The sequence below is a fragment of the Amblyomma mixtum genome, chromosome 4 (assembly GCF_055824585.1).
Source record: "Amblyomma mixtum isolate Tamu chromosome 4, ASM5582458v1, whole genome shotgun sequence".
NCBI lineage: Eukaryota > Metazoa > Arthropoda > Arachnida > Ixodida > Ixodidae > Amblyomma > Amblyomma mixtum.
In genome coordinates this window covers 5307661-5316297 of record NC_143015.1, presented here as the reverse complement: position 1 = coordinate 5316297, position 8637 = coordinate 5307661, and the positions used below count along the sequence as shown (strand labels likewise).

At 45.1% G+C, this 8637-nt stretch overlaps 1 pseudogene; it reads left to right on the top strand.

Moving 5' to 3' along the window:
• The first annotated feature begins 2770 nt into the window (after nt 1-2770).
• LOC149345537 (uncharacterized) lies at nt 2771-4294 on the top strand (annotated as a pseudogene).
• Nucleotides 4295-8637: the final 4343 nt, after the last annotated feature.

The following is an 8637-nucleotide window of genomic DNA, read 5'->3' as shown; positions in this document are numbered from 1 at the left end:
TATTTGTTAAGAACACGTCTGATGTTAGTGAAAAGAACCGATACAAAGGCTGTAGGCACCCGACCACTAACCCTCACGTGTGCCTAGGATGTGCTGGGTTCGCAGTCGGCTGCGGTGGAACCAGAGCCTGCCCTGCGTGTCGGAGTGTTGACGATAGCGTCCGTGGCCGAGTCATACATGTAGCAGTTGTCACTACTATGCAACTTCTTGTAGCGCAGTTTGTGTTTTGGGGCACCAGGTTGGCTATTAGCAAATTCTGAAGCTTGCTTTTTACGAGCGACTCTTGTTGCAGCTCAAACGTCTTCAGTAGGGGTGATTTTCGAGTCCTTCAAACTATTACGTGCAGCGAGAATGATATCTTTAGTTTTCCAATTAAAAAATGGCTGAGGCTTAGATTAGGTTAAGCCTAGTCAGATGCGAAGCATATTGTCGCCGAGTTTCATATCGAGCACGCCGCTTGGCTAGACGTTCTTCACGCTCTTCATCTGTCTCTGTAGCACGCCGCAACTTTTGCTTCTCATTCCAACGAGCAGCCCTGTCTCCAGGAGGCATCTCTATCCCGTGTACGCCTAGCAGAGGCAGGCGCACCCAACGTTTTTAGATCCCTTTCAGTTTGCAAGCTCCCCCGCGCCGCGCCCGAGAAAGCGGCCCCCGTCCGCTTCCACTCACCACGCGGCGCTGCTGTCGCTGTCGGCCCGGAGGCGCCGGAGCGCTCGCGCTTGGCAGTTGCTGTGACAGCCTGTCCTCATCCGCGATAACATTCGGAGCGAACACGCGAACTCAAATTTGCTGTACTTTTGGGGCTGTCACGTTGAAACTTCGGTCTCATGGTTAAAGAACTGTTTCGCCTGACTAGTAAGGGTGAGATAAAGAGCAGGCTGATGCCAGTTCGCAAAAAACCAATCGTTTGCATTGCGCTTTATTGCATCACGTTTGCGACGTTTAGCGCTGATGATATGCGTATGTTGGAGTAGAGCTATCAATATTTCTTCGGGAGAATGCACGAAACATTAATGAAAGGATAAAACTAGCGATGTTCCGCTTCTAGATCAGTCACGAAATTCCGCGCTATATTATCAACGAAGCACCGCACATGCGAGCAGCATTTTGCACGTTCTTTAGAATTCCAATTTCAGTGAACACAAGTATAAATGCAGACACACTTAGCTGGATGCAGGGAGGGAATAACTATAGAATAGCTTTTTATTTGCAATGATAGCACAGACAGGAGCAGCGTACTGCACTTTCATTTTTAGAATGTTAATTTCATTGAACACAGACAAGCATTAAATGCAGACACACTAAGTCGGAAGCACGGAGGGAATGGCTACTTGAAGACGAGCTTTTTTATTTGCAATGACAACATTTTCTCTGTTCTCTAGCCGACGGTTCACGTCTCTCGCCTAGAAGTGGATGCGTGTCACTATGACAAAATGCAGCACTTGGCATGTAAAAGTGGCCATATGCTCTGCACATCCAAGCCGAACAAGGTTTTGCAATTCAAGCTCGTCTAGCAGCTCCCAAAAAATGTCCCTTTCAAAAACGGAACCTTCCTTCAAAGAAATCGGGATTGCTTTGTTTACAATGTTGGTAAACTCTAGCATCTTTTTGGTGGGATGCTTTAAGCACCCTTGCTTGAAGCTTCTGTATACTGTAAGATAAGCGTCACTGCCAACAACTGGCACAGGACAGCTGATATCTTCCATGCTGATATCTGCTGGCTGCTCCAAATCAGGCGGCGGCGACCATGGCGTAGACGCGAAGGGCCACGCTGGTCGGGCAAACAGCTTGGCGAGCGCCACCGCACGGAAGGAAACGGAAAGGCGACAATCCGCGCACCGCAGCTTTCAAACTGAAAGGGATCTAAAAACGTTGGGCGCACCCCCTTGTATACCGCCGCTCCGGCATCACGTGTTCACTACAGCGCACCTAGCGGCAGAAGCTGGAAACACATTGGTCGCGACGCCTCGCGCGACGGCGCGAGCTGGGGCCCCGTTTCTCCTATGTCGTTACGTCACGCATCACGTGGTCCTCCTTGGTCGCGACGCCTCGGGCGACGGCGCGAGCTGGGCCCCCGTTTCTCATCTTCTGTGACGTCACGCACCCCGTGGTCATCCTTGGTCACGACGCCTCGCGCGAGGGCGCGACTTGGGCCCCCGTTTTTCATCTGCTGTGACGTCACGCATCACGTGGTATGACATGGAGGTCACGAAAGGTCAATGGTAACGACACCGCCGCGCTCGAGGAGCTGGGTTGGGCTATTTTAGTATGCTTCGCATAAAAAATTTCCCAATGGCGGGGTGACCTTTATTCGGCCTGAAAACTCTGAAGCGATGCACGTGTTCGAGTGCATCAGGAAGAAGGGGATCAACTGACAAGCATTCAGCAGCAGTGGCACCGCAGGACCTACTATCCGTGCCCTAAAAACATCACCTTAATTTACAGGAGCCGATTGCGTACATCTGCCCCGGATGAGCTACCGCAGAATGACTGGCGATCGGAAACGTGGCTGGGAAACTGGCTGCTAACATCGACGTAGCTCGTGACGTCACCGCCCAACAGCTATAAAAGCAGCTTGCCACCGGGGATCTGCTTCACAAGCATTCAGCAGCAGTGGCACCGCAGGACCTACTATCCGTGCCCTAAAAAGATCACCTTAATTTACAGGTTGGTTTTTTTTCCTTCTTTTCCCCTTGAAATGCATTTTAGCTATTTTTTTTTTCTGGTAGCCGCTGCTGCTGACTGCTCGGTCTGTCGTGACAAGTGAAAAATGGCTGACACATGTCTTGCATGCAACGAACAGTTTTCTGAGGATGAAGCGTTTCTGACATGCTCAGAGTGTTGTTGTGTGTATCATCTTGGCACATGTTCTGGGGTAAGTGAAGCCACATACAAGAAAAAGGCAGAAACTGCAAAAAAAGCATGAAAATGCCCAACATGCAAAACAGCTAAGGCTCGAAGCAACCATAGTGGCCAGAAAACAAGCGAGGAACCGGAAATGAATCTTGGAAGTGAAATTACAGATGTTCGTCTCGTGCTCACAGAAGTACTTGAGATCAAATCGAAAATCGACGCACTAGGAGAGATAAAGGCCACTGTCGATGGTATTGAGCAGTTTATGCAGGAAATGTCCACAAAATACGACGAAGTTTTGTCGAAAATGAAGCAACAGGATGCAGATATATCTGCCCTCGGAAAGCGAGTGGAAAAACTCGAGGTTCTGGTAGCAGAACAAGAAAACCAGGAATTAAGGCAACAAGTTAACGAACTAGAGCAGTACAGCAGACGCCAAAATTTAGAAATACTTGGGCTGCCCCATCATGAAAATGAAAACCTACTGGAAAAGCTTAATGTCTTGGCCATTGATCTCGAACTTCCGCTGCTTTCCGAGGCAGATGTTGAGGCTGTTCATCGATTGCCCTCACGGTCTATCAAGGAGAGCACTAACAACGCGAGTGCTAGTAGTGACAGTGAGGTCGGGGAGAGTTTTAAGAAGGTTACACCTGTTCTTGTACGCTTCCTATCCCGTTCAACCAGAGACGCATGGCTTGCAAAAAAGGGACAGCTAAAGGAAGCGAAATCTAAAATCTTCTTCAATGAAAACCTGACAGCACAGAACAAGGCGCTCTTTTGGAAAATGAAAAAAACGGCCAAGGAAAAAGAGTATGAGTTTGCCTGGTTGAAGAATGGAAAAATGTTTGTTCGTCGTGGCCCCCGCAGCCGAGTTATCAGGATTAGGACGACTAACGATCTGGATAAGATACGTTGAGTAACAGGCCGTATGCACACCACGGTAACTGATAGCAGCACCCTTGAAAATGACAGCCTCGTTCGCATATTCTTATCATGATGCTGATTCGTTTAAACATTCCAAGCGTCTACGAGAAAAAAATCAACTTTCCTTATTCCATCTCAATGCGCAAAGCCTTCGGAATAAACAGGATTCTGTAGAAACCCTCCTAAATGCACTAGACCATAAATTTGAATTTTTAGCTTTCACTGAAACTTGGTTTACCAATGATTATGATGTCATACAATTTCCAGGATACAAATGCGCATCAGTTTCACGGAGTAATAAGAGAGGGGGAGGTGTGGCCATTTATGTAATGAACCACCTAAACTATGTCACCATTGAAGATTTCTGTGTCATAGATCAGCACTTTGAGTGTGTCATGTTAAAATGTGTTGGTACCATATTTGCCGTTATATACAGGCCGCCTTCTGGATCACAGGCAATGTTTTTAGTATTTCTTGAAAATATGTTAGAACAGTGCATGCAGTTTAAGTCGCCTGTAGTTATTTGTGGTGATTTCAACATCGATCTCTTATTGCCTGAATCTAATCAGCAAAGGATGCTTGATATTTTTTTCTCGTTTGGTTGTGAAAATGTGATACATATGCCTACTAGAGTGACTGATATGTGCCGTACTTTACTAGATGTGTGCTTCACAAGCTACAAAAAGGATGATGTGCAAGCAGGTGTACTGATAGCTGATGTTAGTGACCATTTGCCGATTTTCCTGTCATTTAAACCATACTTTACAACACAGAGTCATTCCAAAATCAGTGCACCGATTACCTATAGAATCATTAATGAAGCAAAGACCACAATATTTAGAAACTTAGTAGCAGAAACAAGTTGGACAGAGGTTTTTCAACTATCTGACCCCGTTACAGCATATGACGTCTTTATTAAAACAGTTACCGAGCTCTATAATCAAGCCTTTCCTACAGTGCAATTCAAAAAGTGCAAAAAAGCCAGAAAACCATGGATAAATGCTGAACTTCTGAAAAGAGTTAGAAATAGTGACAGACTATTTGCCTCTTTTATCAGAACGAAAAATATAGACAGTTTGATTGAGTATAAACGAATTCGTAACAAGTTAAGCTCTGATATTAAAAAAGCCAGGACCAGTTATTACGAACATAAGTTTACTGATATCTGCAACAACCCTAAACAGGTATGGAATACCGTAAACAAGCTAATGTCCAAAAATGAAAGAGACGGCATCTCTGAACTTGTTATAAATGGTTTGCCTTACACAGGGGCGTCGCTTGCTGACAAACTTAATGAGCATTTTCTCATATCAGGGGCTTCAAGTAAATCTCAGGCAAGTAACTGTGATTTTACATCGTATCTCACATCCAACATCGAAAGCTCAATGTTCATGTTTCCAACTACAGAATTGGAAATCTGCACAGTAATCAAAAACTTAAAAAGTAGCAGTGCATGTGGTGCTGTGATATTAAAGTTCAACCTATAAAATCCGTTAGTCACATGATTAGTGAGCCACTTACGCATATATGCAACCTTATTTTGAGTAGCGGAATATTTCCAGACAAACTAAAAATTGCAAAAGTCTCCGTCATACACAAGGGAGGCGATAGAAATGATATAAATAACTATAGGCCAATTTCGGTACTACCAGTCCTCTCGAAAGTAGTTGAACAGGTTTAAACATGAGACTACTAAATTTCTGCAAGCGAAACGATATCATCGCAGAACAGCAATATGGATTTCAGAAAGAGAAATCTACTGAAATGGCGCTAATAAAAATTAAGGATAAGATAATAGACAATTTTGAGCAGAAAATATATACAATAGGTGTTTTTCTTGACTTTAGGAAAGCATTCGATTCTATCAAGCACCCGATATTGTTATACAAGTTATATAAATATGGCATTAGAGGAACGGCTCTCACATTAATAAAGGATTACCTCTCAAATCGTCAACAGTACACGAACATTCCGAATGCAAAGTCCAGCTTAGGTCTGATACATTATGGAGTTCCGCAAGGATCAATCCTTGGGCCGCTGTTATTTCTTCTTTATATAAATGATGTAATTAACGTGCCCTCTACACCAGAAATAGTACTGTACGCTGACGATACCAATGTATTCTTCTGCGGACAAGATCTGGAAGCCCTCCAAGTAGAAACCAATATATGGCTGCAAAACTTATCCACATGGCTCCGCACTAACGAACTGCAGTTAAACACTAAAAAAACTAAGTACATTATATTCCGCGCACGTAACAAGTACATTAAACAAGAAATACTGATTCAATTTTGTGATGAATCTATTGAACGTGCAATATCTCATAAATTTCTTGGCGTCATATTTCACGAACATCTCGACTGGTCCCCTCACATTGAAAAATTTCGCACAGGTATCTCTAGGTCCATTGGTATCATGTATAAATTAAAGGACCTTTTGCCTATGTGGCTAAAGAAACAACTATACTACACACTGGTACATTCGCGTTTCCACTATTGTCTTCTTGTTTGGGGCACAGCACCTAAAACAAGCATAGAAAACATATACTTATTACAAAAGAAATTTCTGCGACTAATGGATAATGCACCATACCTTAGCCACACTGCCCCATTGTTTAGAAAACACCAATTGCTTACACTGTGGAATGTTATAAACAAAAAGATAGCGTTAGCCACTTACCAAAAGGCGGCAGCATTCTGATCCTGCCGCCTTTTGTCATAAGTATCTCACGAAACCACATAGCTACAACATACGGCACATAAGTTATAATAAGGAAAAAATACGTACTAACTACGGCGCCCAGAAACTTAGCTACAGAATATCCAGTTTTTTAAACGATCACCATCCTGCTGTAAACATTATTCAAGAAAGCAAATCATTGAAAGCTTTCAAAAATTGCATCACCATGTATCTGTTGTCACTCCAGGCATAACCACTCTTTTTTTTTTATTCTGTTGTCTCTCATAGTATTTCTCCAACTGTAGATAAATGTTCAAGATGAAATTACTGCAGTTCACTGTTAACCAATCCTTTCTGTATTTCCATTTCGTTTTTGTGTCTATTTTACTCGCTGAATGTCTTGTGCTCTCGAATGGGAGCAAGAAGGGCGTGGACTCTTTGTCAGGCATCCTTTTGCCTTTTAGTCTGCGCCCTAGGCAACTGTACCATTGAGTTGTCTAAATAAACACTTCGACTTCGACTTTGAACTGTTAAGAGCAGAAGTTAGTTTTTCTTCTGTCTCTTGCCATGTCTCGTCAGAATCTGGAATGCCGTAGAATATTAAGTTCTCACGTCGTGACCTGTTACCATGTTCGTCTATCCGTGTTCGCAAAGTGCTCACTATCTCGGAAAGTTCTTCAGTTTCAGTTTGTATGCTGGAAACGTCATGCCTGACTTCATCAAGCTTTTTGTAATTCCCTTCTATTACTTCTAGACGATTTTGTATAACCGCGATTTTGTTTTTGATGCTCTTTTCACCCGTTTTAATAGCTTTAACATCGGCTGCAAGTTCTGCCTGAGTATTAGAACTTTGCACAGAGCGCGTATGAACATCTTTCAGCAATTTTAAAATAACTTTAATTTGATCCGCGGTCAGAGGGCAAAGATTCGATGTCAATAGGCGAATCAGAGCGCAAGGTTCGGGGCCCGAGGTTGCTCTCAATGTCACTGGCGCGTAACAACACCAGAGCCATAGAAAAGCATTCACAGAAAACTTCGCTCAATACCCGTGGACACGGAAATAGCATCAAGCAGACGTTGTTACTTCTGATTGATTGATTGTAGGACTGGCCTATGTAAACGTAGCACGTCTTGCTTAGGCACAAATCCAGGAACCTGCGCAGGTCTATCGAGGATATCTGGGAATATTTTCATGAGCGTCGAGAGCACATATTCAGAGCCAGGTCTATCGAGACGTTCGTGAACAGAGATTGCTTGTCGAACGACACTTCGTACTCCTCGGTCGAGATGCTACGGGTCTTCGACCGATGAGCGGAAAAGGAAACTGTGCAAAAACTTTGAGACGTTCTGCAGGAGGAGTGTGTGTATTCTACAATGGCACGCATCAGAACGCTTGGCTTGTGAATTTTCAGCAATCCATAGAAGGCAGGCGCAGATCCGTTGTGGCTAAGCTGTTCGTAGTAGAGCGCGTCATTTTTCGGAGGAGTTCTCGCCTCGTGAAATTCGTCACCTTTCGTACGTCGTAGAATTCACGACCGACATCAGACATGTGCAGAGTTTGGACAATGCCCGGCGGACGCTCTGTCGCGTGTTACGGCCTCCCTCGCCTCTGCTGCTCAATCAACGAACATCGACTTTGCCGCCCTGATTCGGAAGTTCTGGACTTTCGCAAGGACCTTGGGCCGCTGGTTCTTCGTGAAATTCTCCTCCCTTCGTGCCCCGTCCCCATCATCTGCGACACTTCGGCCGGCACTCCGCGCCCTTTGGTCCCATCTGCCTTTCGTCGTTTTGTCTTCGACGCCCTCCACGGCCTGTCCCATCCCGGAATCCGCGCCACGCAGCATCTTCTCACAAAACGTTATGCCTGGGCCCGTGCCTGCCTGGCTTGCCAGCAGTCTAAAACTCAGCGACACACGACCTCTCCCTTCGGCTCGTTTCCTCCGCCATCCGCCCGTTTTGACAACGTCCACATCGATATCTTGGGCCCCTGGTCACCTTCCGCTGGACATGCATATCTTCTCACTTGCATCGATCGGTTTACTCGCTGGCCCGAAGCATTCCCTGTGCCTGACGCCACCAGTGACACCATCGCCAGAACATTCGTCGCCGGTTGGGTCTCCCGGTATGGCGTTCCCTCGACCATTACCACCGACCGTGGCGCCCACCTTGAATCTTCCCTTT